The 24,419-nt window shown below is 36.8% G+C and overlaps 16 non-coding genes across 16 annotated transcripts; all 16 read right to left on the bottom strand.

Moving 5' to 3' along the window:
* Positions 1-50: 50 nt before the first annotated feature.
* TRNAQ-CUG (transfer RNA glutamine (anticodon CUG)) lies at positions 51-122 on the bottom strand. Its single transcript has one exon. It is a non-coding gene; the product is annotated as a tRNA-Gln (tRNA).
* Positions 123-2,109: 1,987 nt separating this feature from the next.
* On the bottom strand, positions 2,110-2,181 carry TRNAQ-CUG (transfer RNA glutamine (anticodon CUG)). Its single transcript has one exon. It is a non-coding gene; the product is annotated as a tRNA-Gln (tRNA).
* Positions 2,182-3,480: 1,299 nt separating this feature from the next.
* TRNAQ-CUG (transfer RNA glutamine (anticodon CUG)) lies at positions 3,481-3,552 on the bottom strand. Its single transcript has one exon. It is a non-coding gene; the product is annotated as a tRNA-Gln (tRNA).
* A 1,981-nt stretch (positions 3,553-5,533) lies between these two features.
* TRNAQ-CUG (transfer RNA glutamine (anticodon CUG)) lies at positions 5,534-5,605 on the bottom strand. The gene has a single exon. It is a non-coding gene; the product is annotated as a tRNA-Gln (tRNA).
* Positions 5,606-6,904: 1,299 nt separating this feature from the next.
* On the bottom strand, positions 6,905-6,976 carry TRNAQ-CUG (transfer RNA glutamine (anticodon CUG)). Its single transcript has one exon. It is a non-coding gene; the product is annotated as a tRNA-Gln (tRNA).
* Positions 6,977-8,275: 1,299 nt separating this feature from the next.
* Positions 8,276-8,347, bottom strand: TRNAQ-CUG (transfer RNA glutamine (anticodon CUG)). Its single transcript has one exon. It is a non-coding gene; the product is annotated as a tRNA-Gln (tRNA).
* A 1,981-nt stretch (positions 8,348-10,328) lies between these two features.
* On the bottom strand, positions 10,329-10,400 carry TRNAQ-CUG (transfer RNA glutamine (anticodon CUG)). The gene has a single exon. It is a non-coding gene; the product is annotated as a tRNA-Gln (tRNA).
* Positions 10,401-13,063: 2,663 nt separating this feature from the next.
* Positions 13,064-13,135, bottom strand: TRNAQ-CUG (transfer RNA glutamine (anticodon CUG)). The gene has a single exon. It is a non-coding gene; the product is annotated as a tRNA-Gln (tRNA).
* Positions 13,136-13,752: 617 nt separating this feature from the next.
* TRNAQ-CUG (transfer RNA glutamine (anticodon CUG)) lies at positions 13,753-13,824 on the bottom strand. The gene has a single exon. It is a non-coding gene; the product is annotated as a tRNA-Gln (tRNA).
* A 1,299-nt stretch (positions 13,825-15,123) lies between these two features.
* TRNAQ-CUG (transfer RNA glutamine (anticodon CUG)) lies at positions 15,124-15,195 on the bottom strand. The gene has a single exon. It is a non-coding gene; the product is annotated as a tRNA-Gln (tRNA).
* Positions 15,196-15,812: 617 nt separating this feature from the next.
* On the bottom strand, positions 15,813-15,884 carry TRNAQ-CUG (transfer RNA glutamine (anticodon CUG)). The gene has a single exon. It is a non-coding gene; the product is annotated as a tRNA-Gln (tRNA).
* A 1,299-nt stretch (positions 15,885-17,183) lies between these two features.
* On the bottom strand, positions 17,184-17,255 carry TRNAQ-CUG (transfer RNA glutamine (anticodon CUG)). The gene has a single exon. It is a non-coding gene; the product is annotated as a tRNA-Gln (tRNA).
* A 617-nt stretch (positions 17,256-17,872) lies between these two features.
* On the bottom strand, positions 17,873-17,944 carry TRNAQ-CUG (transfer RNA glutamine (anticodon CUG)). Its single transcript has one exon. It is a non-coding gene; the product is annotated as a tRNA-Gln (tRNA).
* Positions 17,945-19,243: 1,299 nt separating this feature from the next.
* TRNAQ-CUG (transfer RNA glutamine (anticodon CUG)) lies at positions 19,244-19,315 on the bottom strand. Its single transcript has one exon. It is a non-coding gene; the product is annotated as a tRNA-Gln (tRNA).
* Positions 19,316-20,614: 1,299 nt separating this feature from the next.
* On the bottom strand, positions 20,615-20,686 carry TRNAQ-CUG (transfer RNA glutamine (anticodon CUG)). Its single transcript has one exon. It is a non-coding gene; the product is annotated as a tRNA-Gln (tRNA).
* A 617-nt stretch (positions 20,687-21,303) lies between these two features.
* TRNAQ-CUG (transfer RNA glutamine (anticodon CUG)) lies at positions 21,304-21,375 on the bottom strand. Its single transcript has one exon. It is a non-coding gene; the product is annotated as a tRNA-Gln (tRNA).
* Between the last annotated feature and the right edge of the window lie 3,044 nt (positions 21,376-24,419).

Genomic DNA, 24,419 nt, shown 5'->3' with positions numbered 1-24,419 from the left:
CAATACCTCATTGAAAAAGGATTACACTCAAAATGAATTATACTGGTGCAAGGTCTCACCGAGAGTTGAACTCGGATTGCTGGATTCAGAGTCCAGAGTGCTAACCATTACACCATGGAACCCTTGACAATAGAGTGCAGTTTGGATATTTCTACTAAACAGGCAGTACGTGTAATTACAATAACAGGTCGGCTATCATTCAAAATCGACCTCCCACAATAATCAAGAGGGCATAGCTTCTGTGCCTGCATGATCACCAAGATGTACAATTATTTTCTATTGCGGTTATATAACAAAAGCTAGAACCCTGCATTTGGAAAGGGAAAATACTATTAACAACTCAATGGGAAAAAACTGAGAAATAAAATTATGAATTTCAGTTGACTGAAAACTTAACTGTTGTAACCAGTGTCAGGCAGCTACTGCCAAGGCAAAAAGACTGTAAATTAGTTTCCATTTGGATAATCTACAATGTGGATAATACTAATTTCCAAGGTCTGTCTGTACTGAACACACTACGAGCTGGAAGTAGAGCCAGTGTTTGCATTACATGCCATAAAAATACTCTTTAAATTTGTTAATTTTATATGCCCTCAATTACATTGGTTTAATTATCTCTACGAGAGAATATTATCACATTTTTTTTGTTGTTAAATCGTGTTTATGGCGTACAACAATAACTATCAATACAATACCTCATTGAAAAAGGATTACACTCAGAAGGAATTACACTGTGGCAAGGTCCCACCGAGAGTTGAACTCGGATTGCTGGATTCAGAGTGCTAACCATTACACCATGGAACCCTTGACAATAGAGTGCAGCTTGGATATTTCTACTAAACAGGCAGTACGTGTAATTACAATAACAGGTCGGCTATCATTCAAAATCGACCTCCCACAATAATCAAGAGGGCATAGCTTCTGTGCCTGCATGATCACCAAGATGTACAATTATTTTCTATTGCGGTTATATAACAAAAGCTAGAACCATGCATTTGGAAAGGGAAAATACTCTTAACAACTCAATGGGAAAAAACTGGGAAATGAAATTATGAATTTCAGTTGACTGAAAACTTAACTGTTGTAACCAGTATCAGGCAGCTACTGCCAAGGCAAAAAGACTGTAAATTAGTTTCCATTTGGATAATCTACAATGTGGATAATACTAATTTCCAAGGTCTGTCTGTACTGAACACACTATGAGCTGGAAGTAGAGCCAGTGTTTGCATTACATGCCATAAAAAGACTCTTTAAATTTGTTAATTTTATATGCCCTCAATTACATTGGTTTAATTATCTCTACGAGAGAATATTATCACATTTTTTTGTTGTTAAATCGTGTTTATGGCGTACAACAATTACTATCAATACAATACCTCATTGAAAAAGGATTACACTCAGAAGGAATTAAACTGTGGCAAGGACCCACCGAGAGTTGAACTTGGATTGCTGGATTCAGAGTCCAGAGTGCTAACCATTACACCATGGAACCCTTGACAATAGAGTACAGTTTGGATATTTCTACTAAACAGGCAGTACGTGTAATTACAATAACAGGTCGGCTATCATTCAAAATCGACCTCCCACAATAATCAAGAGGGCATAGCTTCTGTGCCTGCATGATCACCAAGATGTACAATTATTTTCTATTGCGGTTATATAACAAAAGCTAGAACCCTGTATTTGGAAAGGGAAAATACTCTTAACAACTCAATGGGAAAAAACTGGGAAATGAAATTATGAATTTCAGTTGACTAAAAACTTAACTGTTGTAACCAGTGTCAGGCAGCTACTGCCAAGGCAAAAAGACTGTAAATTAGTTTCCATTTGGATAATCTACAATGTGGATAATACTAATTTCCAAGGTCTGTCTGTACTGAACACACTACGAGCTGGAAGTAGAGCCAGTGTTTGCATTACATGCCATAAAAAGACTCTTTAAATTTGTTAATTTTATATGCCCTCAATTACATTGGTTTAATTATCTCTACGAGAGAATATTATCACATTTTTTTTGTTGTTAAATCGTGTTTATGGCGTACAACAATCACTATCAATACAATACCTCATTAAAAAAGCATTACACTCAGAATGAATTAAACTGTGGCAAGGTCCCACCGAGAGTTGAACTCGGATTGCTGGATTCAGAGTCCAGAGTGCTAACCATTACACCATGGAACCCTTGACAATAGAGTGCAGTTTGGATATTTCTACTAAACAGGCAGTACGTGTAATTACAATAACAGGTCGGCTATCATTCAAAATCGACCTCCCACAATAATCAAGAGGGCATAGCTTCTGTGCCTGCATGATCACCAAGATGTACAATTATTTTCTATTGCGGTTATATAACAAAAGCTAGAACCCTGCATTTGGAAAGGGAAAATACTATTAACAACACAATGGGAAAAAACTGAGAAATGAAATTATGAATTTCAGTTGACTGAAATCTTAACTGTTGTAACCAGTGTCAGGCAGCTACTGCCAAGGCAAAAAGACTGTAAATTAGTTTCCATTTGGATAATCTACAATGTGGATAATACTAATTTCCAAGGTCTGTCTGTACTGAACACACTACGAGCTGGAAGTAGAGCCAGTGTTTGCATTACATGCCATAAAAATACTCTTTAAATTTGTTAATTTTATATGCCCTCAATTACATTGGTTTAATTATCTCTACGAGAGAATATTATCACATTTTTTTTGTTGTTAAATCGTGTTTATGGCGTACAACAATAACTATCAATACAATACCTCATTGAAAAAGGATTACACTCAGAAGGAATTAAACTGTGTCAAGGTCCCACCGAGAGTTGAACTCGGATTGCTGGATCCAGAGTGCTAACCATTACACCATGGAACCCTTGACAATAGAGTGCAGTTTGGATATTTCTACTAAACAGGCAGTACGTGTAATTACCATAACAGGTCGGCTATCATTCAAAATCGACCTCCCACAATAATCAAGAGGGCATAGCTTCTGTGCCTGCATGATCACCAAGATGTACAATTATTTTCTATTGCGGTTATATAACAAAAGCTAGAACCCTGCATTTGGAAAGGGAAAATACTATTAACAACTCAATGGGAAAAAACTGGGAAATGAAATTATGAATTTCAGTTGACTGAAAACTTAACTGTTGTAACCAGTGTCAGGCAGCTACTGCCAAGGCAAAAAGACTGTAAATGAGTTTCCATTTGGATAATCTACAATGTGGATAATACTAATTTCCAAGGTCTGTCTGTACTGAACACCCTACGAGCTGGAAGTAGAGCCAGTGTTTGCATTGCATGCCATAAAAAGACTCTTTAAATTTGTTAATTTCATGTGCCCTCAATTACATTGGTTTAATTATCTCTACGAGAGAATATTATCACTTTTTTTTTGTTGTTAAATCGTGTTTATGGCGTACAACAATTACTATCAATACAATACCTCATTGAAAAAGGATTACACTCAGAAGGAATTAAACTGTGGCAAGGTCCCACCGAGAGTTGAACTCGGATTGCTGGAATCAGAGTCCAGAGTGCTAACCATTACACCATGGAACCCTTGACAATAGAGTGCAGTTTGGATATTTCTACTAAACAGGCAGTACGTGTAATTACAATAACAGGTCGGCTATCATTCAAAATCGACCTCCCACAATAATCAAGAGGGCATAGCTTCTGTGCCTGCATGATCACCAAGATGTACAATTATTTTCTATTGCGGTTATATAACAAAAGCTAGAACCCTGCATTTGGAAAGGGAAAATACTATTAACAACACAATGGGAAAAAACTGAGAAATGAAATTATGAATTTCAGTTGACTGAAATCTTAACTGTTGTAACCAGTGTCAGGCAGCTACTGCCAAGGCAAAAAGACTGTAAATTAGTTTCCATTTGGATAATCTACAATGTGGATAATACTAATTTCCAAGGTCTGTCTGTACTGAACACACTACGAGCTGGAAGTAGAGCCAGTGTTTGCATTACATGCCATAAAAATACTCTTTAAATTTGTTAATTTTATATGCCCTCAATTACATTGGTTTAATTATCTCTACGAGAGAATATTATCACATTTTTTTTGTTGTTAAATCGTGTTTATGGCGTACAACAATAACTATCAATACAATACCTCATTGAAAAAGGATTACACTCAGAAGGAATTAAACTGTGTCAAGGTCCCACCGAGAGTTGAACTCGGATTGCTGGATCCAGAGTGCTAACCATTACACCATGGAACCCTTGACAATAGAGTGCAGTTTGGATATTTCTACTAAACAGGCAGTACGTGTAATTACAATAACAGGTCGGCTATCATTCAAAATCGACCTCCCACAATAATCAAGAGGGCATAGCTTCTGTGCCTGCATGATCACCAAGATGTACAATTATTTTCTATTGCGGTTATATAACAAAAGCTAGAACCCTGCATTTGGAAAGGGAAAATACTATTAACAACACAATGGGAAAAAACTGAGAAATGAAATTATGAATTTCAGTTGACTGAAATCTTAACTGTTGTAACCAGTGTCAGGCAGCTACTGCCAAGGCAAAAAGACTGTAAATTAGTTTCCATTTGGATAATCTACAATGTGGATAATACTAATTTCCAAGGTCTGTCTGTACTGAACACACTACGAGCTGGAAGTAGAGCCAGTGTTTGCATTACATGCCATAAAAATACTCTTTAAATTTGTTAATTTTATATGCCCTCAATTACATTGGTTTAATTATCTCTACGAGAGAATATTATCACATTTTTTTTGTTGTTAAATCGTGTTTATGGCGTACAACAATAACTATCAATACAATACCTCATTGAAAAAGGATTACACTCAGAAGGAATTAAACTGTGTCAAGGTCCCACCGAGAGTTGAACTCGGATTGCTGGATCCAGAGTGCTAACCATTACACCATGGAACCCTTGACAATAGAGTGCAGTTTGGATATTTCTACTAAACAGGCAGTACGTGTAATTACCATAACAGGTCGGCTATCATTCAAAATCGACCTCCCACAATAATCAAGAGGGCATAGCTTCTGTGCCTGCATGATCACCAAGATGTACAATTATTTTCTATTGCGGTTATATAACAAAAGCTAGAACCCTGCATTTGGAAAGGGAAAATACTATTAACAACTCAATGGGAAAAAACTGGGAAATGAAATTATGAATTTCAGTTGACTGAAAACTTAACTGTTGTAACCAGTGTCAGGCAGCTACTGCCAAGGCAAAAAGACTGTAAATGAGTTTCCATTTGGATAATCTACAATGTGGATAATACTAATTTCCAAGGTCTGTCTGTACTGAACACCCTACGAGCTGGAAGTAGAGCCAGTGTTTGCATTGCATGCCATAAAAAGACTCTTTAAATTTGTTAATTTCATGTGCCCTCAATTACATTGGTTTAATTATCTCTACGAGAGAATATTATCACTTTTTTTTTGTTGTTAAATCGTGTTTATGGCGTACAACAATTACTATCAATACAATACCTCATTGAAAAAGGATTACACTCAGAAGGAATTAAACTGTGGCAAGGTCCCACCGAGAGTTGAACTCGGATTGCTGGAATCAGAGTCCAGAGTGCTAACCATTACACCATGGAACCCTTGACAATAGAGTGCAGTTTGGATATTTCTACTAAACAGGCAGTACGTGTAATTACAATAACAGGTCGGCTATCATTCAAAATCGACCTCCCACAATAATCAAGAGGGCATAGCTTCTGTGCCTGCATGATCACCAAGATGTACAATTATTTTCTATTGCGGTTATATAACAAAAGCTAGAACCCTGCATTTGGAAAGGGAAAATACTATTAACAACACAATGGGAAAAAACTGAGAAATGAAATTATGAATTTCAGTTGACTGAAATCTTAACTGTTGTAACCAGTGTCAGGCAGCTACTGCCAAGGCAAAAAGACTGTAAATTAGTTTCCATTTGGATAATCTACAATGTGGATAATACTAATTTCCAAGGTCTGTCTGTACTGAACACACTACGAGCTGGAAGTAGAGCCAGTGTTTGCATTACATGCCATAAAAATACTCTTTAAATTTGTTAATTTTATATGCCCTCAATTACATTGGTTTAATTATCTCTACGAGAGAATATTATCACATTTTTTTTGTTGTTAAATCGTGTTTATGGCGTACAACAATAACTATCAATACAATACCTCATTGAAAAAGGATTACACTCAGAAGGAATTAAACTGTGTCAAGGTCCCACCGAGAGTTGAACTCGGATTGCTGGATCCAGAGTGCTAACCATTACACCATGGAACCCTTGACAATAGAGTGCAGTTTGGATATTTCTACTAAACAGGCAGTACGTGTAATTACCATAACAGGTCGGCTATCATTCAAAATCGACCTCCCACAATAATCAAGAGGGCATAGCTTCTGTGCCTGCATGATCACCAAGATGTACAATTATTTTCTATTGCGGTTATATAACAAAAGCTAGAACCCTGCATTTGGAAAGGGAAAATACTATTAACAACTCAATGGGAAAAAACTGGGAAATGAAATTATGAATTTCAGTTGACTGAAAACTTAACTGTTGTAACCAGTGTCAGGCAGCTACTGCCAAGGCAAAAAGACTGTAAATGAGTTTCCATTTGGATAATCTACAATGTGGATAATACTAATTTCCAAGGTCTGTCTGTACTGAACACCCTACGAGCTGGAAGTAGAGCCAGTGTTTGCATTACATGCCATAAAAAGACTCTTTAAATTTGTTAATTTCATGTGCCCTCAATTACATTGGTTTAATTATCTCTACGAGAGAATATTATCACTTTTTTTTTGTTGTTAAATCGTGTTTATGGCGTACAACAATTACTATCAATACAATACCTCATTGAAAAAGGATTACACTCAGAAGGAATTAAACTGTGGCAAGGTCCCACCGAGAGTTGAACTCGGATTGCTGGATTCAGAGTCCAGAGTGCTAACCATTACACCATGGAACCCTTGACAATAGAGTGCAGTTTGGATATTTCTACTAAACAGGCAGTACGTGTAATTACAATAACAGGTCGGCTATCATTCAAAATCGACCTCCCACAATAATCAAGAGGGCATAGCTTCTGTGCCTGCATGATCACCAAGATGTACAATTATTTTCTATTGCGGTTATATAACAAAAGCTAGAACCCTGCATTTGGAAAGGGAAAATACTATTAACAACACAATGGGAAAAAACTGAGAAATGAAATTATGAATTTCAGTTGACTGAAATCTTAACTGTTGTAACCAGTGTCAGGCAGCTACTGCCAAGGCAAAAAGACTGTAAATTAGTTTCCATTTGGATAATCTACAATGTGGATAATACTAATTTCCAAGGTCTGTCTGTACTGAACACACTACGAGCTGGAAGTAGAGCCAGTGTTTGCATTACATGCCATAAAAATACTCTTTAAATTTGTTAATTTTATATGCCCTCAATTACATTGGTTTAATTATCTCTACGAGAGAATATTATCACATTTTTTTTGTTGTTAAATCGTGTTTATGGCGTACAACAATAACTATCAATACAATACCTCATTGAAAAAGGATTACACTCAGAAGGAATTAAACTGTGTCAAGGTCCCACCGAGAGGTGAACTCGGATTGCTGGATCCAGAGTGCTAACCATTACACCATGGAACCCTTGACAATAGAGTGCAGTTTGGATATTTCTACTAAACAGGCAGTACGTGTAATTACCATAACAGGTCGGCTATCATTCAAAATCGACCTCCCACAATAATCAAGAGGGCATAGCTTCTGTGCCTGCATGATCACCAAGATGTACAATTATTTTCTATTGCGGTTATATAACAAAAGCTAGAACCCTGCATTTGGAAAGGGAAAATACTATTAACAACTCAATGGGAAAAAACTGGGAAATGAAATTATGAATTTCAGTTGACTGAAAACTTAACTGTTGTAACCAGTGTCAGGCAGCTACTGCCAAGGCAAAAAGACTGTAAATGAGTTTCCATTTGGATAATCTACAATGTGGATAATACTAATTTCCAAGGTCTGTCTGTACTGAACACCCTACGAGCTGGAAGTAGAGCCAGTGTTTGCATTACATGCCATAAAAAGACTCTTTAAATTTGTTAATTTCATGTGCCCTCAATTACATTGGTTTAATTATCTCTACGAGAGAATATTATCACTTTTTTTTTGTTGTTAAATCGTGTTTATGGCGTACAACAATTACTATCAATACAATACCTCATTGAAAAAGGATTACACTCAGAAGGAATTAAACTGTGGCAAGGTCCCACCGAGAGTTGAACTCGGATTGCTGGATTCAGAGTCCAGAGTGCTAACCATTACACCATTGAACCCTTGACAATAGAGTGCAGTTTGGATATTTTTACTAAACAGGCAGTACGTGTAATTACAATAAAAGGTCGGCTATCATTCAAAATCGACCTCCCACAATAATCATGAGGGCATAGCTTCTGTGCCTGCATGATCACCAAGATGTACAATTATTTTCTATTGCGGTTATATAACAAAAGCTAGAACCCAGCATTTGGAAAGGGAAAATACTATTAACAACTCAATGGGAAAAAACTGGGAAATGAAATTATGAATTTCAGTTGACTGAAAACTTAACTGTTGTAACCAGTGTCAGGCAGCTACTGCCAAGGCAAAAAGACTGTAAATTAGTTTCCATTTGGATAATCTACAATGTGAATCATACTAATTTCCAAGGTCTGTCTGTACTGAACACCCTACGAGCTGGAAGTAGAGCCAGTGTTTGCATTACATGCCATAAAAATACTCTTTAAATTTGTTAATTTTATATGCCCTCAATTACATTGGTTTAATTATCTCTGCGAGAGAATATTATCACATTTTTTTTGTTGTTAAATCGTGTTTATGGCATACAACAATAACTATCAATACAATACCTCATTGAAAAAGGATTACACTCAGAAGGAATTAAACTGTGGCAAGGTCCCACCGAGAGTTGAACTCGGATTGCTGGATTCAGAGTGCTAACCATTACACCATGGAACCCTTGACAATAGAGTGCAGTTTGGATATTTTTACTAAACAGGCAGTACGTGTAATTACAATAACAGGTCGGCTATCATTCAAAATCGACCTCCCACAATAATCAAGAGGGCATAGCTTCTGTGCCTGCATGATCACCAAGATGTACAATTATTTTCTATTGCGGTTATATAACAAAAGCTAGAACCCTGCATTTGGAAAGGGAAAATACTATTAACAACTCAATGGGAAAAAACTGAGAAATGAAATTATGAATTTCAGTTGACTGAAAACTTAACTGTTGTAACCAGTGTCAGGCAGCTACTGCCAAGGCAACAAGACTGTAAATTAGTTTCCATTTGGATAATCTACAATGTGGATAATACTAATTTCCAAGGTCTGTCTGTACTGAACACACTACGAGCTGGAAGTAGAGCCAGTGTTTGCATTACATGCCATAAAAATACTCTTTAAATTTGTTAATTTTATATGCCCTCAATTACATTGGTTTAATTATCTCTACGAGAGAATATTATCACATTTTTTTTGTTGTTAAATCGTGTTTATGGTGTACAACAATAACTATCAATACAATACCTCATTGAAAAAGGATTACAATCAGAAGGAATTACACTGTGTCAAGGTCCCACCGAGAGTTGAACTCGGATTGCTGGATTCAGAGTGCTAACCATTACACCATGGAACCCTTGACAATAGAGTGCAGCTTGGATATTTCTACTAAACAGGCAGTACGTGTAATTACAATAACACGTCGGCTATCATTCAAAATCGACCTCCCACAATAATCAAGAGGGCATAGCTTCTGTGCCTGCATGATCACCAAGATGTACAATTATTTTCTATTGCGGTTATATAACAAAAGCTAGAACCCTGCATTTGGAAAGGGAAAATACTATTAACAACTCAATGGGAAAAAACTGAGAAATGAAATTATGAATTTCAGTTGACTGAAAACTTAACTGTTGTAACCAGTGTCAGGCAGCTACTGCCAAGGCAAAAAGACTGTAAATGAGTTTCCATTTGGATAATCTACAATGTGGATAATACTAATTTCCAAGGTCTGTCTGTACTGAACACACTACGAGCTGGAAGTAGAGCCAGTGTTTGCATTACATGCCATAAAATTACTCTTTAAATTTGTTAATTTTATATGCCCTCAATTATATTGGTTTAATTATCTCTACGAGAGAATATTATCACATTTTTTTTGTTGTTAAATCGTGTTTATGGCGTACAACAATAACTATCAATACAATACCTCATTGAAAAAGGATTACACTCAAAAGGAATTATACTGGGGCAAAGTCCCACCGAGAGTTGAACTCGGATTGCTGGATTCAGAGTCCAGAGTGCTAACCATTACACCATGGAACCCTTGACAATAGAGTGCAGTTTGGATATTTCTACTAAACAGGCAGTACGTGTAATTACAATAACAGGTCGGCTATCATTCAAAATCGACCTCCCACAATAATCAAGAGGGCATAGCTTCTGTGCCTGCATGATCACCAAGATGTACAATTATTTTCTATTGCGGTTATATAACAAAAGCTAGAACCCTGCATTTGGAAAGGGAAAATACTATTAACAACTCAATGGGAAAAAACTGAGAAATAAAATTATGAATTTCAGTTGACTGAAAACTTAACTGTTGTAACCAGTGTCAGGCAGCTACTGCCAAGGCAAAAAGACTGTAAATTAGTTTCCATTTGGATAATCTACAATGTGGATAATACTAATTTCCAAGGTCTGTCTGTACTGAACACACTACGAGCTGGAAGTAGAGCCAGTGTTTGCATTACATGCCATAAAAATACTCTTAAAATTTGTTAATTTTATATGCCCTCAATTACATTGGTTTAATTATCTCTACGAGAGAATATTATCACATTTTTTTTGTTGTTAAATCGTGTTTATGGCGTACAACAATAACTATCAATACAATACCTCATTGAAAAAGGATTACACTCAGAAGGAATTACACTGTGGCAAGGTCCCACCGAGAGTTGAACTCGGATTGCTGGATTCAGAGTGCTAACCATTACACCATGGAACCCTTGACAATAGAGTGCAGCTTGGATATTTCTACTAAACAGGCAGTACGTGTAATTACAATAACAGGTCGGCTATCATTCAAAATCGACCTCCCACAATAATCAAGAGGGCATAGCTTCTGTGCCTGCATGATCACCAAGATGTACAATTATTTTCTATTGCGGTTATATAACAAAAGCTAGAACCCTGTATTTGGAAAGGGAAAATACTCTTAACAACTCAATGGGAAAAAACTGGGAAATGAAATTATGAATTTCAGTTGACTAAAAACTTAACTGTTGTAACCAGTGTCAGGCAGCTACTGCCAAGGCAAAAAGACTGTAAATTAGTTTCCATTTGGATAATCTACAATGTGGATAATACTAATTTCCAAGGTCTGTCTGTACTGAACACACTACGAGCTGGAAGTAGAGCCAGTGTTTGCATTACATGCCATAAAAAGACTCTTTAAATTTGTTAATTTTATATGCCCTCAATTACATTGGTTTAATTATCTCTACGAGAGAATATTATCACATTTTTTTTGTTGTTAAATCGTGTTTATGGCGTACAACAATCACTATCAATACAATACCTCATTAAAAAAGCATTACACTCAGAATGAATTAAACTGTGGCAAGGTCCCACCGAGAGTTGAACTCGGATTGCTGGATCCAGAGTGCTAACCATTACACCATGGAACCCTTGACAATAGAGTGCAGTTTGGATATTTTTACTAAACAGGCAGTACGTGTAATTACAATAACAGGTCGGCTATCATTCAAAATCGACCTCCCACAATAATCAAGAGGGCATAGCTTCTGTGCCTGCATGATCACCAAGATGTACAATTATTTTCTATTGCGGTTATATAACAAAAGCTAGAACCCTGCATTTGGAAAGGGAAAATACTATTAACAACTCAATGGGAAAAAACTGAGAAATGAAATTATGAATTTCAGTTGACTGAAAACTTAACTGTTGTAACCAGTGTCAGGCAGCTACTGCCAAGGCAACAAGACTGTAAATTAGTTTCCATTTGGATAATCTACAATGTGGATAATACTAATTTCCAAGGTCTGTCTGTACTGAACACACTACGAGCTGGAAGTAGAGCCAGTGTTTGCATTACATGCCATAAAAATACTCTTTAAATTTGTTAATTTTATATGCCCTCAATTACATTGGTTTAATTATCTCTACGAGAGAATATTATCACATTTTTTTTGTTGTTAAATCGTGTTTATGGTGTACAACAATAACTATCAATACAATACCTCATTGAAAAAGGATTACAATCAGAAGGAATTACACTGTGTCAAGGTCCCACCGAGAGTTGAACTCGGATTGCTGGATTCAGAGTGCTAACCATTACACCATGGAACCCTTGACAATAGAGTGCAGCTTGGATATTTCTACTAAACAGGCAGTACGTGTAATTACAATAACACGTCGGCTATCATTCAAAATCGACCTCCCACAATAATCAAGAGGGCATAGCTTCTGTGCCTGCATGATCACCAAGATGTACAATTATTTTCTATTGCGGTTATATAACAAAAGCTAGAACCCTGCATTTGGAAAGGGAAAATACTATTAACAACTCAATGGGAAAAAACTGAGAAATGAAATTATGAATTTCAGTTGACTGAAAACTTAACTGTTGTAACCAGTGTCAGGCAGCTACTGCCAAGGCAAAAAGACTGTAAATGAGTTTCCATTTGGATAATCTACAATGTGGATAATACTAATTTCCAAGGTCTGTCTGTACTGAACACACTACGAGCTGGAAGTAGAGCCAGTGTTTGCATTACATGCCATAAAATTACTCTTTAAATTTGTTAATTTTATATGCCCTCAATTATATTGGTTTAATTATCTCTACGAGAGAATATTATCACATTTTTTTTGTTGTTAAATCGTGTTTATGGCGTACAACAATAACTATCAATACAATACCTCATTGAAAAAGGATTACACTCAAAATGAATTATACTGGTGCAAGGTCTCACCGAGAGTTGAACTCGGATTGCTGGATTCAGAGTCCAGAGTGCTAACCATTACACCATGGAACCCTTGACAATAGAGTGCAGTTTGGATATTTCTACTAAACAGGCAGTACGTGTAATTACAATAACAGGTCGGCTATCATTCAAAATCGACCTCCCACAATAATCAAGAGGGCATAGCTTCTGTGCCTGCATGATCACCAAGATGTACAATTATTTTCTATTGCGGTTATATAACAAAAGCTAGAACCCTGTATTTGGAAAGGGAAAATACTCTTAACAACTCAATGGGAAAAAACTGGGAAATGAAATTATGAATTTCAGTTGACTAAAAACTTAACTGTTGTAACCAGTGTCAGGCAGCTACTGCCAAGGCAAAAAGACTGTAAATTAGTTTCCATTTGGATAATCTACAATGTGGATAATACTAATTTCCAAGGTCTGTCTGTACTGAACACACTACGAGCTGGAAGTAGAGCCAGTGTTTGCATTACATGCCATAAAAAGACTCTTTAAATTTGTTAATTTTATATGCCCTCAATTACATTGGTTTAATTATCTCTACGAGAGAATATTATCACATTTTTTTTGTTGTTAAATCGTGTTTATGGCGTACAACAATCACTATCAATACAATACCTCATTAAAAAAGCATTACACTCAGAATGAATTAAACTGTGGCAAGGTCCCACCGAGAGTTGAACTCGGATTGCTGGATTCAGAGTCCAGAGTGCTAACCATTACACCATGGAACCCTTGACAATAGAGTGCAGTTTGGATATTTCTACTAAACAGGCAGTACGTGTAATTACAATAACAGGTCGGCTATCATTCAAAATCGACCTCCCACAATAATCAAGAGGGCATAGCTTCTGTGCCTGCATGATCACCAAGATGTACAATTATTTTCTATTGCGGTTATATAACAAAAGCTAGAACCCTGCATTTGGAAAGGGAAAATACTATTAACAACACAATGGGAAAAAACTGAGAAATGAAATTATGAATTTCAGTTGACTGAAATCTTAACTGTTGTAACCAGTGTCAGGCAGCTACTGCCAAGGCAAAAAGACTGTAAATTAGTTTCCATTTGGATAATCTACAATGTGGATAATACTAATTTCCAAGGTCTGTCTGTACTGAACACACTACGAGCTGGAAGTAGAGCCAGTGTTTGCATTACATGCCATAAAAATACTCTTTAAATTTGTTAATTTTATATGCCCTCAATTACATTGGTTTAATTATCTCTACGAGAGAATATTATCACATTTTTTTTGTTGTTAAATCGTGTTTATGGCGTACAACAATAACTATCAATACAATACCTCATTGAAAAAGGATTACACTCAGAAGGAATTAAACTGTGTCAAGGTCCCACCGAGAGTTGAACTCGGATTGCTGGATCCAGAGTGCTAACCATTACACCATGGAACCCTTGACAATAGAGTGCAGTTTGGATATTTCTACTAAACAGGCAGTACGTGTAATTACCATAACAGGTCGGCTATCATTCAAAATCGACCTCCCACAATAATCAAGAGGGCATAGCTTCTGTGCCTGCATGATCACCAAGATGTACAATTATTTTCTATTGCGGTTATATAACAAAAGCTAGAACCCTGCATTTGGAAAGGGAAAATACTATTAACAACTCAATGGGAAAAAACTGGGAAATGAAATTATGAATTTCAGTTGACTGAAAACTTAACTGTTGTAACCAGTGTCAGGCAGCTACTGCCAAGGCAAAAAGACTGTAAATGAGTTTCCATTTGGATAATCTACAATGTGGATAATACTAATTTCCAAGGTCTGTCTGTACTGAACACCCTACGAGCTGGAAGTAGAGCCAGTGTTTGCATTACATGCCATAAAAAGACTCTTTAAATTTGTTAATTTTATATGCCCTCAATTACATTGGTTTAATTATCTCTACGAGAGAATATTATCACATTTTTTTTGTTGTTAAATCGTGTTTATGGCGTACAACAATCACTATCAATACAATACCTCATTGAAAAAGGATTACACTCAGAAGGAATTATACTGGGGCAAGGTCCCACCGAGAGTTGAACTCGGATTGCTGGATTCAGAGTCCAGAGTGCTAACCATTACACCATGGAACCCTTGACAATAGAGTGCAGTTTGGATATTTCTACTAAACAGGCAGTACGTGTAATTACAATAACAGGTCGGCTATCATTCAAAATCGACCTCCCACAATAATCAAGAGGGCATAGCTTCTGTGCCTGCATGATCACCAAGATGTACAATTATTTTCTATTGCGGTTATATAACAAAAGCTAGAACCCTGTATTTGGAAAGGGAAAATACTCTTAACAACTCAATGGGAAAAAACTGGGAAATGAAATTATGAATTTCAGTTGACTAAAAACTTAACTGTTGTAACCAGTGTCAGGCAGCTACTGCCAAGGCAAAAAGACTGTAAATTAGTTTCCATTTGGATAATCTACAATGTGGATAATACTAATTTCCAAGGTCTGTCTGTACTGAACACACTACGAGCTGGAAGTAGAGCCAGTGTTTGCATTACATGCCATAAAAAGACTCTTTAAATTTGTTAATTTTATATGCCCTCAATTACATTGGTTTAATTATCTCTACGAGAGAATATTATCACATTTTTTTTGTTGTTAAATCGTGTTTATGGCGTACAACAATCACTATCAATACAATACCTCATTAAAAAAGCATTACACTCAGAATGAATTAAACTGTGGCAAGGTCCCACCGAGAGTTGAACTCGGATTGCTGGATTCAGAGTCCAGAGTGCTAACCATTACACCATGGAACCCTTGACAATAGAGTGCAGTTTGGATATTTCTACTAAACAGGCAGTACGTGTAATTACAATAACAGGTCGGCTATCATTCAAAATCGACCTCCCACAATAATCAAGAGGGCATAGCTTCTGTGCCTGCATGATCACCAAGATGTACAATTATTTTCTATTGCGGTTATATAACAAAAGCTAGAACCCTGCATTTGGAAAGGGAAAATACTATTAACAACACAATGGGAAAAAACTGAGAAATGAAATTATGAATTTCAGTTGACTGAAATCTTAACTGTTGTAACCAGTGTCAGGCAGCTACTGCCAAGGCAAAAAGACTGTAAATTAGTTTCCATTTGGATAATCTACAATGTGGATAATACTAATTTCCAAGGTCTGTCTGTACTGAACACACTACGAGCTGGAAGTAGAGCCAGTGTTTGCATTACATGCCATAAAAATACTCTTTAAATTTGTTAATTTTATATGCCCTCAATTACATTGGTTTAATTATCTCTACGAGAGAATATTATCACATTTTTTTTGTTGTTAAATCGTGTTTATGGCGTACAACAATAACTATCAATACAATACCTCATTGAAAAAGGATTACACTCAGAAGGAATTAAACTGTGTCAAGGTCCCACCGAGAGTTGAACTCGGATTGCTGGATCCAGAGTGCTAACCATTACACCATGGAACCCTTGACAATAGAGTGCAGTTTGGATATTTCTACTAAACAGGCAGTACGTGTAATTACCATAACAGGTCGGCTATCATTCAAAATCGACCTCCCACAATAATCAAGAGGGCATAGCTTCTGTGCCTGCATGATCACCAAGATGTACAATTATTTTCTATTGCGGTTATATAACAAAAGCTAGAACCCTGCATTTGGAAAGGGAAAATACTATTAACAACTCAATGGGAAAAAACTGGGAAATGAAATTATGAATTTCAGTTGACTGAAAACTTAACTGTTGTAACCAGTGTCAGGCAGCTACTGCCAAGGCAAAAAGACTGTAAATGAGTTTCCATTTGGATAATCTACAATGTGGATAATACTAATTTCCAAGGTCTGTCTGTACTGAACACCCTACGAGCTGGAAGTAGAGCCAGTGTTTGCATTACATGCCATAAAAAGACTCTTTAAATTTGTTAATTTTATATGCCCTCAATTACATTGGTTTAATTATCTCTACGAGAGAATATTATCACATTTTTTTTGTTGTTAAATCGTGTTTATGGCGTACAACAATCACTATCAATACAATACCTCATTGAAAAAGGATTACACTCAGAAGGAATTATACTGGGGCAAGGTCCCACCGAGAGTTGAACTCGGATTGCTGGATTCAGAGTCCAGAGTGCTAACCATTACACCATGGAACCCTTGACAATAGAGTGCAGTTTGGATATTTCTACTAAACAGGCAGTACGTGTAATTACAATAACAGGTCGGCTATCATTCAAAATCGACCTCCCACAATAATCAAGAGGGCATAGCTTCTGTGCCTGCATGATCACCAAGATGTACAATTATTTTCTATTGCGGTTATATAACAAAAGCTAGAACCCTGTATTTGGAAAGGGAAAATACTCTTAACAACTCAATGGGAAAAAACTGGGAAATGAAATTATGAATTTCAGTTGACTAAAAACTTAACTGTTGTAACCAGTGTCAGGCAGCTACTGCCAAGGCAAAAAGACTGTAAATTAGTTTCCATTTGGATAATCTACAATGTGGATAATACTAATTTCCAAGGTCTGTCTGTACTGAACACACTACGAGCTGGAAGTAGAGCCAGTGTTTGCATTACATGCCATAAAAAGACTCTTTAAATTTGTTAATTTTATATGCCCTCAATTACATTGGTTTAATTATCTCTACGAGAGAATATTATCACATTTTTTTTGTTGTTAAATCGTGTTTATGGCGTACAACAATCACTATCAATACAATACCTCATTAAAAAAGCATTACACTCAGAATGAATTAAACTGTGGCAAGGTCCCACCGAGAGTTGAACTCGGATTGCTGGATTCAGAGTCCAGAGTGCTAACCATTACACCATGGAACCCTTGACAATAGAGTGCAGTTTGGATATTTCTACTAAACAGGCAGTACGTGTAATTACAATAACAGGTCGGCTATCATTCAAAATCGACCTCCCACAATAATCAAGAGGGCATAGCTTCTGTGCCTGCATGATCACCAAGATGTACAATTATTTTCTATTGCGGTTATATAACAAAAGCTAGAACCCTGCATTTGGAAAGGGAAAATACTATTAACAACACAATGGGAAAAAACTGAGAAATGAAATTATGAATTTCAGTTGACTGAAATCTTAACTGTTGTAACCAGTGTCAGGCAGCTACTGCCAAGGCAAAAAGACTGTAAATTAGTTTCCATTTGGATAATCTACAATGTGGATAATACTAATTTCCAAGGTCTGTCTGTACTGAACACACTACGAGCTGGAAGTAGAGCCAGTGTTTGCATTACATGCCATAAAAATACTCTTTAAATTTGTTAATTTTATATGCCCTCAATTACATTGGTTTAATTATCTCTACGAGAGAATATTATCACATTTTTTTTGTTGTTAAATCGTGTTTATGGCGTACAACAATAACTATCAATACAATACCTCATTGAAAAAGGATTACACTCAGAAGGAATTAAACTGTGTCAAGGTCCCACCGAGAGTTGAACTCGGATTGCTGGATCCAGAGTGCTAACCATTACACCATGGAACCCTTGACAATAGAGTGCAGTTTGGATATTTCTACTAAACAGGCAGTACGTGTAATTACCATAACAGGTCGGCTATCATTCAAAATCGACCTCCCACAATAATCAAGAGGGCATAGCTTCTGTGCCTGCATGATCACCAAGATGTACAATTATTTTCTATTGCGGTTATATAACAAAAGCTAGAACCCTGCATTTGGAAAGGGAAAATACTATTAACAACTCAATGGGAAAAAACTGGGAAATGAAATTATGAATTTCAGTTGACTGAAAACTTAACTGTTGTAACCAGTGTCAGGCAGCTACTGCCAAGGCAAAAAGACTGTAAATGAGTTTCCATTTGGATAATCTACAATGTGGATAATACTAATTTCCAAGGTCTGTCTGTACTGAACACCCTACGAGCTGGAAGTAGAGCCAGTGTTTGCATTACATGCCATAAAAAGACTCTTTAAATTTGTTAATTTTATATGCCCTCAATTACATTGGTTTAATTATCTCTACGAGAGAATATTATCACATTTTTTTTGTTGTTAAATCGTGTTTATGGCGTACAACAATCACTATCAATACAATACCTCATTGAAAAAGGATTACACTCAGAAGGAATTATACTGGGGCAAGGTCCCACCGAGAGTTGAACTCGGATTGCTGGATTCAGAGTCCAGAGTGCTAACCATTACACCATGGAACCCTTGACTATAGAGTGCAGTTTGGATATTTCTACTAAACAGGCAGTACGTGTAATTACAATAACAGGTCGGCTATCATTCAAAATCGACCTCCCACAATAATCAAGAGGGCATAGCTTCTGTGCCTGCATGATCACCAAGATGTACAATTATTTTCTATTGCGGTTATATAACAAAAGCTAGAACCCTGCATTTGGAAAGGGAAAATACTATTAACAACACAATGGGAAAAAACTGGGAAATGAAATTATGAATTTCAGTTGACTGAAAACGTAACTGTTGTAACCAGCGTCAGGCAGCTACTGCCAAGGCAAAAAGACTGTAAATGAGTTTCCATTTGGATAATCTACAATGTGGATAATACTAATTTCCAAGGTCTGTCTGTACTGAACACCCTACGAGCTGGAAGAAGAGCCAGTGTTTGCATTACATGCCATAAAAAGACTCTTTAAATTTGTTAATTTTATATGCCCTCAATTACATTGGTTTAATTATCTCTACGAGAGAATATTATCACATTTTTTTTGTTGTTAAATCGTGTTTATGGCGTACAACAATCACTATCAATACAATACCTCATTGAAAAAGGATTACACTCAGAAGGAATTATACTGGGGCAAGGTCCCACCGAGAGTTGAACTCGGATTGCTGGATCCAGAGTGCTAACCATTACACCATGGAACCCTTGACAATAGAGTGCAGTTTGGATATTTCTACTAAACAGGCAGTACGTGTAATTACCATAACAGGTCGGCTATCATTCAAAATCGACCTCCCACAATAATCAAGAGGGCATAGCTTCTGTGCCTGCATGATCACCAAGATGTACAATTATTTTCTATTGCGGTTATATAACAAAAGCTAGAACCCTGCATTTGGAAAGGGAAAATACTATTAACAACTCAATGGGAAAAAACTGGGAAATGAAATTATGAATTTCAGTTGACTGAAAACTTAACTGTTGTAACCAGTGTCAGGCAGCTACTGCCAAGGCAAAAAGACTGTAAATGAGTTTCCATTTGGATAATCTACAATGTGGATAATACTAATTTCCAAGGTCTGTCTGTACTGAACACCCTACGAGCTGGAAGTAGAGCCAGTGTTTGCATTACATGCCATAAAAAGACTCTTTAAATTTGTTAATTTTATATGCCCTCAATTACATTGGTTTAATTATCTCTACGAGAGAATATTATCACATTTTTTTTGTTGTTAAATCGTGTTTATGGCGTACAACAATCACTATCAATACAATACCTCATTGAAAAAGGATTACACTCAGAAGGAATTATACTGGGGCAAGGTCCCACCGAGAGTTGAACTCGGATTGCTGGATTCAGAGTCCAGAGTGCTAACCATTACACCATGGAACCCTTGACTATAGAGTGCAGTTTGGATATTTCTACTAAACAGGCAGTACGTGTAATTACAATAACAGGTCGGCTATCATTCAAAATCGACCTCCCACAATAATCAAGAGGGCATAGCTTCTGTGCCTGCATGATCACCAAGATGTACAATTATTTTCTATTGCGGTTATATAACAAAAGCTAGAACCCTGCATTTGGAAAGGGAAAATACTATTAACAACACAATGGGAAAAAACTGGGAAATGAAATTATGAATTTCAGTTGACTGAAAACTTAACTGTTGTAACCAGCGTCAGGCAGCTACTGCCAAGGCAAAAAGACTGTAAATGAGTTTCCATTTGGATAATCTACAATGTGGATAATACTAATTTCCAAGGTCTGTCTGTACTGAACACCCTACGAGCTGGAAGAAGAGCCAGTGTTTGCATTACATGCCATAAAAAGACTCTTTAAATTTGTTAATTTTATATGCCCTCAATTACATTGGTTTAATTATCTCTACGAGAGAATATTATCACATTTTTTTTGTTGTTAAATCGTGTTTATTGAGTACAACAATCACTATCAATACAATACCTCATTGAAAAAGGATTACACTCAGAAGGAATTATACTGGGGCAAGGTCCCACCGAGAGTTGAACTCGGATTGCTGGATTCAGAGTCCAGAGTGCTAACCATTACACCATGGAACCCTTGACTATAGAGTGCAGTTTGGATATTTCTACTAAACAGGCAGTACGTGTAATTACAATAACAGGTCGGCTATCATTCAAAATCGACCTCCCACAATAATCAAGAGGGCATAGCTTCTGTGCCTGCATGATCACCAAGATGTACAATTATTTTCTATTGCGGTTATATAACAAAAGCTAGAACCCTGCATTTGGAAAGGGAAAATACTATTAACAACACAATGGGAAAAAACTGGGAAATGAAATTATGAATTTCAGTTGACTGAAAACTTAACTGTTGTAACCAGCGTCAGGCAGCTACTGCCAAGGCAAAAAGACTGTAAATGAGTTTCCATTTGGATAATCTACAATGTGGATAATACTAATTTCCAAGGTCTGTCTGTACTGAACACCCTACGAGCTGGAAGTAGAGCTAGTGTTTGCATTACATGCCATAAAAAGACTCTTTAAATTTGTTAATTTTATATGCCCTCAATTACATTGGTTTAATTATCTCTACGAGAGAATATTATCACATTTTTTTTGTTGTTAAATCGTGTTTATGGCGTACAACAATCACTATCCATACAATACCTCATTGAAAAAGGATTACACTCAGAAATCAGAATTAAATTGTGGCAATGTCCCACCAACAGTGGAACTCGGATTGCTGGATTCAGAGTCCAGAGTGCTAACCATTACACCATGGAACCCTTGACAACAGAGTGCAGTTTGGATATTTCTACTAAACAGGCAGTACGTGTAATTACAATAACAGGTCGGCTATCATTCAAAATCGACCTCCCACTATAATGAAGAGGGCATAGCATCTGTGCCTGCATGATCACCAAGATGTACAATTATTTTCTATTGCGGTTATATAACAAAAGCTAGAACCCTGCATTTGGAAAGGGAAAATACTATTAACAACTCAATGGGAAAAAACTGGGAAATGAAATTATGAATTTCAGTTGACTGAAAACTTAACTGTTGTAACCAGTGTCAGGCAGCTACTGCCAAGGCAAAAAGACTGTAAATTAGTTTCCAATTGGATAATCTACAATGTGGATCATACTAATTTCCAAGCTCTGTCTGTACTGAACACCCTACGAGCTGGAAGTAGAGCCAGTGTTTGCATTACATGCCATAAAAAGACTCTTTAAATTTGTTAATTTTATATGCTCTCAATTACATTGGTTTAATTTTTTCTACGAGAGAATATTATCACTTTTTTTTTGTTGTTAAATCGTGTTTATGGCGTACAACAATCACTATCAATACAATACCTCATTGAAAAAGGATTACACTAAGAAGGAAGTAAACTGTGGCAAGGTCCCACCGAGTTGAACTCGGATTGCTGGATTCAGAGTGAAGAGTGCTAACCATTACACCATGGAACCCTTGACAATAGAGTGCAGTTTGGATATTTCTACTAAACAGGCAGTACGTGTAATTACAATAACAGGTCGGCTATCATTCAAAATCGACCTCCCACAATAATAAAGAGGGCATAGTTTCTGTGCCTGCATGATCACCAAGATGTACAATTATTTTCTATTGCGGTTATATAACAAAAGCTAGAACCTTGCATTTGGAAAGGGAAAATACTATTAACAACTCAATGGGAAAAAACTGGGAAATGAAATTATGAATTTCAGTTGACTGAAAACTTAACTGTTGTAACCAGTGTCAGGCAGCTACTGCCAAGGCAAAAAGACTGTAAATTAGTTTCCATTTGGATAATCTACAATGTGGATATTACTAATTTCCAAGGTCTGTCTGTACTGAACACACTACGAGCTGGAAGTAGAGCCAGTGTTTGCATTACATGCCATAAAAAGACTCTTTAAAATTGTTAATTTTATACGCCCTCAATTACATTGGTTTAATTATTTCTACGAGAGAATATTATCACTTTTTTTTTGTTGTTAAATCGTGTTTATGGCGTACAACAATCACTATCAATACAATACCTCATTGAAAAAGGATTACGCTCAAAAGGAATTAAACTGTGGCAAGGTCCCACCGAGAGTTGAACTCGGATTGCTGGATTCAGAGTACAGAGTGCTAACCATTACACCATGGAACCCTTGACAATAGAGTGCAGTTTGGATATTTCTACTAAGGAGGCAATACGTGTAATTACAATAACAGGTCGGCTATCAATCAAAATCGACCTCCCGGGGGGGCGGAGTTACCGCGCATTGGGATGGACGCTTAACTCGTGAGCTCCTCACTTCATATACAGAAACTACAGCTTCTAGGCAGTAATTTTGCAATATCATGGTAAAACCTTCGAATGACAAGTACAAGGATTCCCCGGGTCCTGCTCAACAGGGGAAAAATCAACCCGACATGGATAAAATTCTTCGGAAAAAGCTGTAGTTTCCTTCCAAGATGGTGCTGGAGCGCCAAGCAGACGATACTAGAGATGAAGACTCTGACGGGGACAGCTCCACGGCTTCCATCATCCGACTGGGAAGGATTACTACTTCTATTCAACTCCACATGACTTGTATCAACGCTTAGATTATTTATTTTTGCCAGAAAAGTATCTGCCCAAGGTGGCATCATCCTCGATAGGGAACATTACAATCTCAGATCACGCTCGGGTCTCTGTTAAGTTCACCTTAAAGCAGTTGCCTGTTAGAGGATGGAACTGGAGACTTAATGATACGCTCTTAGAAAACTCTAAAGATGTAAATTCCATAGAGAATAAACTGAAGGAGTTCTTTACATTTAATGATGACCCCCTTATTTCAAAACCTCTCCTCTGCGAGACACACAAAACATTTGTAAGAGGGGAACTTATTGCCCTAGTTTCACGGGTAAAGCGGAAGAGGTCGCAACTCATAGATGAGGTGTTGGGCAAAATATCCTCCATAGAAAATGTACATAAAATATTGCGTTTGGACTCAGTTCAGACAGAACTCCAACACCTTAGACAGCAACTTAAAAACATCCTCAATGTAAGATCTGCTAAATCACTCCAACTACTCAAATATAAAACATATGCTCATGGAGACAAGGGGAATAGGATGATGTTGAACCTTCTCAAACACCAA

The sequence above is a fragment of the Rhinoderma darwinii genome, chromosome 3, assembly GCF_050947455.1.
Source record: "Rhinoderma darwinii isolate aRhiDar2 chromosome 3, aRhiDar2.hap1, whole genome shotgun sequence".
NCBI lineage: Eukaryota > Metazoa > Chordata > Amphibia > Anura > Rhinodermatidae > Rhinoderma > Rhinoderma darwinii.
The sequence above is the reverse complement of the archived record's forward strand: the minus strand, read 5'-3'. Positions and strand labels throughout refer to the sequence as shown.